We start from the raw sequence: 7,735 nt of genomic DNA on the forward strand, positions 1-7,735 counted from the left end.
AAAAAAATATCAGAAATTAAACAGTTTAATACACAATATAGTAATTGCCTTAATCCATACAAAAGATCCTCACAGCACAGAACCATAATAGGATAACATAGTTCCATAGCAAATATAAGCAACAATGAACAAAGTTCCATAGCATATAGTCCCAGGACAAAGTTCCATAGCATATAGTCCCAAAACAAAGTTCCATAGCATATATATAGTCCCAGGACAAAGTTCCATAGCATATAGTCCCAAAACAAAGTTCCACAACATATAGTTCCACAACATATAATACACAATGAACAAAGATGGCATCACTACGTAAGATTTGGCACTACAACAAATGCCTTCATGTCCATGTCGTAGTCCAAAGAGCATCTAGGTGGCAACATACAAGATTGAATGGTGTGTGTCACATTTTGGCGCAAGAACAAATAACGTGCTTGAAATCATCAATATGCCAAATAGACAAAAGAAAGTACTTCGACACTACAAAATAAATAGTTATCCATATTCCATAGTGAGTTTCCAAAATAAATAGCTTCCAGTACATATGGAGTTTCTTGAACACTTATCCAATTTTGAACATGCTAATTTAACACCAGATCTTTACTTATAAGTCTTATCTTTAAATGGTTCAAACGGTCTCTACTTACAAGTTTCTAAATCATGGAGATCTTCAAATGGTCTCTAATCATGAAAAGTAGCTACTTGTCTCTAAATCATGAATATCTTCAAGTGTTCTCGAAATCCTGAAAATAAATAGCTTCAAGAATGCATATAGTTAATTAAGATCATGGTTGAAATTGTTCAAATGGATTATAGTTTGAAACGGTTCAAATGGTGTCTACTTGTCTCTACTTATAAGTTTGATCTTCAAGAATCCAGATAGCTACTTGTTTCTACGTTGACAAATTTGAGACCTACGTAAATGAGATATGTACGCACTAACCATACTCGATCTCAAACATTCATAGAACCACCAAGGTTGTTGTCGCTTGGGCCTCGTGCATGTGAAGATCCATCAACATTAGATCCAGGGCCTGATTGAGGCATCTGCATAGCGGGCATACCATTCTGGGTACAATAAGCTTGCAAATTATGTTTGAGTGAAGATTAAGTAGTGGTAGTAGAAGATTATGATTGAGTGAAGATTATGTATGTGTTTGGCAATTAAGGAACTAACTGCAAACATTGCAAAGCATTGAGTAGTTTGTGCCAACACCGCCTGCTGCACCGCTTGCTGCGTCCTCTCATCAGCCAGTCGCCTCTCCTCCGCCCTCTCCTCCGCCGCCACTCGCCTCTCCTCCGCCAGTCGGGCCTGCAAAATATGGCATGGCAATCGCATCTTCAATCCAACAGTAAGTAAGAAACAAACATATATAGAAGGACTTGTATAGTATACCTCCATCTCAACCATAGGTGGAGTCGAGCGTTTATATGTAGAAGAGTTTGAGATACCTAACCGAGCTTTGTATTCAGGGAGAGAGCTACTGGAGGATCTAGGGAACATGCCTCCTACAATTGCGTCCTTGCCATGTTTCCTGCCTTCTCCAGAGATCATGACCAACGCGTGGTCAAGAGGCTCTGTTGTGACATCATACTCGGGCCCTTTCAACTCTTTTGCCATCCCTTTAAATTTCTCCATCCAATCGTAGGCGGTCTTGCTGGAGTACGCGGACGCTGTGTCATTCTCATCGTAAGGCGTGGCTGTTCTGTACGATGCCTTATGGGCCAAAGCATACGAGACAAAAAGGTTGGGCAGTGGAGCATTATGGTGAGACGCCTACAACCAAAGCAACATGATTAAGATTTCATCACAAGGATTGGCAACATGTATGACAAGAAAAAGCTTATGAAGAACAAATCGATATGGGAAGTAAGATATACCCAATGTTCACGGTACTCCATAATGTTCAAGTTGCCTTGATGATGTGGTGGATCTAGCATTGCGCCTCGCCGATTTCTATAATCTTTGTTTTTCGCCATATACTCTTTGGAACACCAATAGTCCATGATCCGCTCCCAACACTCCCCCTTATCGACGCACCATCTCGGAGTAACCTACTTGATCAACTGCATCTCATATACGTCAATAGGAAATTGAGTGCCAGCCTATTGAGGAAATAACAAGCATGAATATGCTTTACCTGCATGTACTTGTCCTTCTCAAGATGGAGTCTCCTACCGGCTTTCTTATCAAGACTCTTATAGCCTTGAGTTGCCATATATTTGCGGACGGCTAAAGGGCGCGCTTCATGCATCAAATTACGCACAAGCTTCGGGCAATGTCCCTTGACAACTGCTCGTGCCTCCTCCAACTTTCCATCCTCGCATCTATAGAAATCCTGTAAATATAGAGAAAATTAGTTTCGTGAAGTAGTATTATAGTCTGCTAGCATTCTGTTAAGGAGAATAAAGTAAAATCTAAATCTAAGTTTTCTAGATAGTTTTCCTACTGATGTAGTATTATAGTCTGCTAGCATTCTATTAAGAAAAATAAAGTAAATATAGTTTTCTAGATAGTGTGAAGGAAACATAATGATTACCCAAAGTTCGGCAAAGACCCGCTCGACTTTGTTGCGAAACTCGATGTTGTTGGCTACACCAATATCCTCATAGGCTTTGTAGTGGTCCCAGGTCCATGCTGGCTCCGGAACTTTGCCCTCCCCAGGCAAAGTAACCATGCCAGGGTAATGCTCCTTAATGAGGCTCCCAAGGATGCCGTTCATGAGTCGGCACTTTCCCCTGCTAGCTCCAGCTTTCTTCCACCCGCTACATAATGAGAAACCAAAGTTATTAGCAATTGTTGCATACATTGAAGGTATAAAATGGGAAGCCAAAGTTAGTTACGTTTCTCCACATGGAGCAATACATGGCCTCTGCTCCACAGGTACACGGACCGACCCACCTCAACTTGGATGAAACCAGCATGCTCCTCGTCAGAGGTCGAGGCCTCCTTGTCAGAGGTTGGGATCTCCTCGTCAGAGGCCTCCGACGACAACCGCTCTTCGTCCACCCTCTCAGAGACGAGGGAGTGAGACACCGGCTTGTCCTCCACCCTCTCAGACACGGGGGAGTGAGACACCGGCTCGTCCTCCACCCTCCCAGACACGGGGGAGTGAGACACCGGCTCGTCCTCCACCCTCTCATCCTCAGGCGATGCCACGGCAAGTGGTGGCGAGGGAGGCCGAACCGGGTTTCTCTTAGCATTTGCTCCACGTGCACCTCTTCCCCGTCCTTTTCCTATTCCTCGATGATCCTAAGGATGAGAGGAATGCTGAGGATCGGTGATAAAACTGCCAAGCAAAGATCTCGCTAGGGGGAGCGATGGCTTTTTCCTTTGCGGGCCCACCATGCTTCACTCACCTGCTATGACAAAAAGTAAATCAATTAGTACAAATACAAGATTATAGTTTAAATAAATAAGAATACATTCAAACAATTGTTGCAATGAGAATTAGCAATGCAATTGTAGTACAAATACATTATAGTTCAAATAAATAAGCATAAGTTCAAAAAACATATGCAATGAGAATTAGCAGGCAATTATAGTACAAAAACTACATTATACTTCAAATAGATAAGCATAAGTTCAAAAGTATTACAAATTCAACATTAAAACATGTTTGAGATCGTCATCTGGGTCATGGTAAAGCAACTAGTACAAAATCAACATTACAGTTCAACACTACGACTAAAAAAAGTCGGGATCATCTGGATCACAATCCGTCTCTTCTTCAAGGTCAGTTCTAGCCTCATCATCAGTATCATACGTGTCGTCAAGGATGTTGTCCTCTTGTTGACCGTCATCGTCACCTTCATCGGCAATGCCTAGACGTAACCGTTCAAGCATTGAGAGGTCTTCCACGATTCGTAAGCTTTTCTTCTTCCTCTTTGACTTCTTCTTCTTCACTGTCAATGTGTACTTCCATGCGTTGATGGATGTTGAGACGGCCTCTAGGCCCATGTTCTTCTTGGAAGAACTCTCCATCATATGTGTTTGGGTCGATGTGAGGTTGATAATCCTCTTCATTGGGGGAATGTTGTTTACCATGTGGCGGCACATCGTACACGAAATCCCAACCCTTAAGGTACTTCTTTTGTCATGCGTACTTGAGATAAAAAACTTGTGTCGCCTGTTGAGCCACAATATAGACATCTTCACATTCTAATTTGCTGTCTTGTCGAATTTCGACTTGCCCAATATCATCCCTCCGCCTAACCTTCTCCGGATCAAACCAATGGCATTTGAATACAACGACTTACAGAGGATTTGCCCCAAAGAAATGCAGTTCGTATATTTCATTAAGTCTTCCATAATACTCAACTCCATTGCAAATAGCCGACACTCCCGTGTTTCTTGATTTTAGAACATCCCGACATTCCTCGTTCCCATGTGTGCGGAAGCGATACCCATTGATGTCGTATTTATCAAATGTACCGACCTTATAGTCAAACCCATTAGCAACTTGTTTCAACTCTTTGTCCAATATTGACGTACCCTACAAGTTTAAGAGGGAAGGATAGGTGTATTAGTCGCACGTAATAACAACTTCAAGTGTTCCAAGAAGTATACCTTACCTTTTCTCTGAATCAAGAAATGAAACCATAATCATCATCTCCTTCACCAGCAAGAAGCTCATACTCTTCGAGTGAATCACGTTCGACCCCTCAATTCGAGAATTAGGCAATGAATTTACTGCCTAATGAGAAATGAGCGGAGTTAAGAGAGAAACATGTGAGTAAATGTTACATAATGTACAGACACTTACTCAATGTATGACCGCACTTCTTGAAGGTTGGTGAGGATATACAACGTAAGCGATTTCCACTCTTTCGGATCCAAACTCTTTGAACCAGAAGCACCCACAGGTCCGAGTTGCCCTTTGAAGAGGCCGAGCTTGGATTCATGTTTAGGGTCGCCAGTATTGTATCGAGACTTTGCATTATGCGAGCTTGGAATATTGGCCGCATAGCGTGATGTCGTGAAGTTTGTAATCTCCTACGCCAAGAATGCCTCGGCTATGGAGGCTTCAATTGTACATTTATTTATACATTTAGCTTGAAGAGTCTTCTGCATTCTCTCAAGTCCATAGCACCAACGATTCTGCACAGGGCCACCCATTCTTGCTTCGGAAGGGAGGTGTAAAATCATATGTTCCATCGGATTAAAGAATCCCGGTGGAAAGATCTTCTCTAGCTTGCAGAGCAACTCGAGGGCCCGTTCTTCTATCTCATCTATCACAGTAGGAGATACTTCTTTAGCACAAAGAACATGAAAGAAATAGCTAAACTCTGCCAATACTTCCCAATCATCCTCAGGGATATAGCCTCGAATCATCACCGGCATTAACAGCTCAAGCCATATGTGCCAATCATAACTCTTCATCCCATTGAGCTTCAATTTATCAAGATTCACTGCCCTCATAAGGTTCGCTGCATACCCAGTAGGGAACAACAAAGTTTTGAACCACATGAGTATCTCCTTCTTTTGTTCCCTAGTAAGAACAAACCTCGCCTTTGGCGTCCTCCAGTTTTTCTTGCCCTCGGGTTGTTGCAAGTTTTGTTCGGGTCTAGCACATAGCTTCATTACATCAAGTCTAGCCTTAGTATTATCCTTCGTTTTCTCAGCAATGTTGAAGAATGTGCCAAAAATGGCCTTGGCGATGTTCTTTCCAGTGTGCATTACATCAATATTATGTGGAAGCTCGAGCTGGTGGAAGTAGGGGAGATCCCATAAGCATGGCTTATGAGTCCACACGTGTTCTTCGTTATATCCCAAGAAATACCCTGAACATTTGGGATAAGGCTGGAGAGCATTTAGTTGATCACGAATTTGTTCACCCGTCATCTCAGGTGGTGCCGAGTGTTCAACGACTTCACCTTTCATGAAGTTCTTCTTGTCTTGTCTGAATGGATGGTCAGGACGCAAATGTTGTCTATGAAAATCGAAGCAAGAATTCTTGCGACCATGCTGCAACCAACGACACTGCATGTTTGCCTTGCACCTTGGGCATGGGAACCTCCCATGCACAGACCACCCCATGAAAAGTGAATACGCCGGTAAGTCATGAAGTGAGTACTGGTACCAAACATGCATTGTGAAGTTCTTTTTGCTAGCAGCGTCGTATGTTCGTATCCCATTCACCCAAGCTTATTTCAACTCATCTATCAGTGGTTGCATGTACACACTTATATTCTTCCCCGGATACTTGGGCCCTGTAATTATCGACGACAGGAACATATGCTTGCGTTGCGTTAGGGCGCCAAGGGGGAGGTTGAGGCGAACAACAAACACGGACCAACAACTATATGTCTTTGACACTATACCAAACGGATTGAACCCATCGAGTCCGATGGCAACTCGTGCATTCTTTGCCTCTTTTGCTTTCTCATGGTGTATTCGATAGAAACTCTTCCATGCTTGGGCACAAGACGGATGTATCAACATCGGTCTCCCATGATCATCTTTGTCGCGTCTTATCCCATATTTGTGCCATGTCATCTGTTTGGCTGTATCTTCGTTCAGGTAAAGACGTTGAATTCTTGGCAAGATTGGAAAATATCGAAGAACATTTGCGGGGACTTTGCTCTGCTTCTTCGTACCATCACTGAGGTCTCTCTCCACATACCTAGAGACTTTGCACTTAGCGCAATACTTGTCATCCGCATACTCTTTCGTAAATAAGACACATCCGTTTGGACAAGCATGTATCTACTCATAGGGCATCTTAAGTGCACGAAGGATTTTCTTCGCTTCATACCAACTTTTAGCCAGTTTGTGACCTTCGGGAAGAGAGCAACCCCAAGATATCACCATCGAATTAAAGCAATCTCTGCTCATGTTGAACTGGGTCTTTATGGACATTGCTTGTGCAATGGCATCCAGCTAAGACTGGTTTGTGTGGTTGTGAAGAGGTTGTTGTGAGGAATTCAGCATTTCTAAGAAGGCCCTCGCAGACTCCTCCGGTTCTTCCTCTGATCCCCCTTCACGTGCATCGTTGAAGTCAGCTACGATGTCAATGATCCCGGTACCATTGTTGTCGGTTCGCCGATGCACCACCTCCTCTCTGCTATGTTCAGGCTCGCCATGGAGGGTCCACCGGGTATACCCACGCTTAAACCCATGCTTCAGCAGGTGCCTACACATCGTCTTCTTCGCTTGTTCTCTGCCGTTGTCACACTTCAAGCAGGGGCACCAACTTTTTCTTTGCCCTCTAGTAAATGCTGCCTCTACAAATTCATTGGCCTTCGTGACCCATTCAGTGGTCATGCCAGCCTGACTAGCGTGGCCAGTGTACATCGACTCACGATCATCCATATTGGTACTTGCACTGAGAGTGGGGGCACCAAATTCATATTCATCAAGATATGTATATTATAATTTAGACTAGATACACAACTAATTACCATTGTCATATTATTTACGCCATGGTTTTAATTTTTTACCATACAAAAGGGAAACGAGCATTCATGGATTGAATCCTATCTCTAATAGGTAAAGATGGGTCGTAATCCCACCCGAGTACGTGTAGATTGGGTTCATTTCCCGTGCTCTAGTCCGGTCAGAGGCAAAATTTCGGCAGCACCTCCCTGCTATTCTCCAAATACACGTCTCGACAACAAGCTGAGAGAATGTGCACCCGAAAAACAACAAGGTGGCGCTGACGAAATTTTGGCGAGGACCGAAGTAGAGCATGGAAAACGAAACCCAATCTACACGTACTCGGGCTGCACATGGATA

The sequence above is a fragment of the Triticum dicoccoides genome, chromosome 2B, assembly GCF_002162155.2.
Source record: "Triticum dicoccoides isolate Atlit2015 ecotype Zavitan chromosome 2B, WEW_v2.0, whole genome shotgun sequence".
NCBI classification, from domain to species: Eukaryota; Viridiplantae; Streptophyta; class Magnoliopsida; order Poales; family Poaceae; genus Triticum; species Triticum dicoccoides.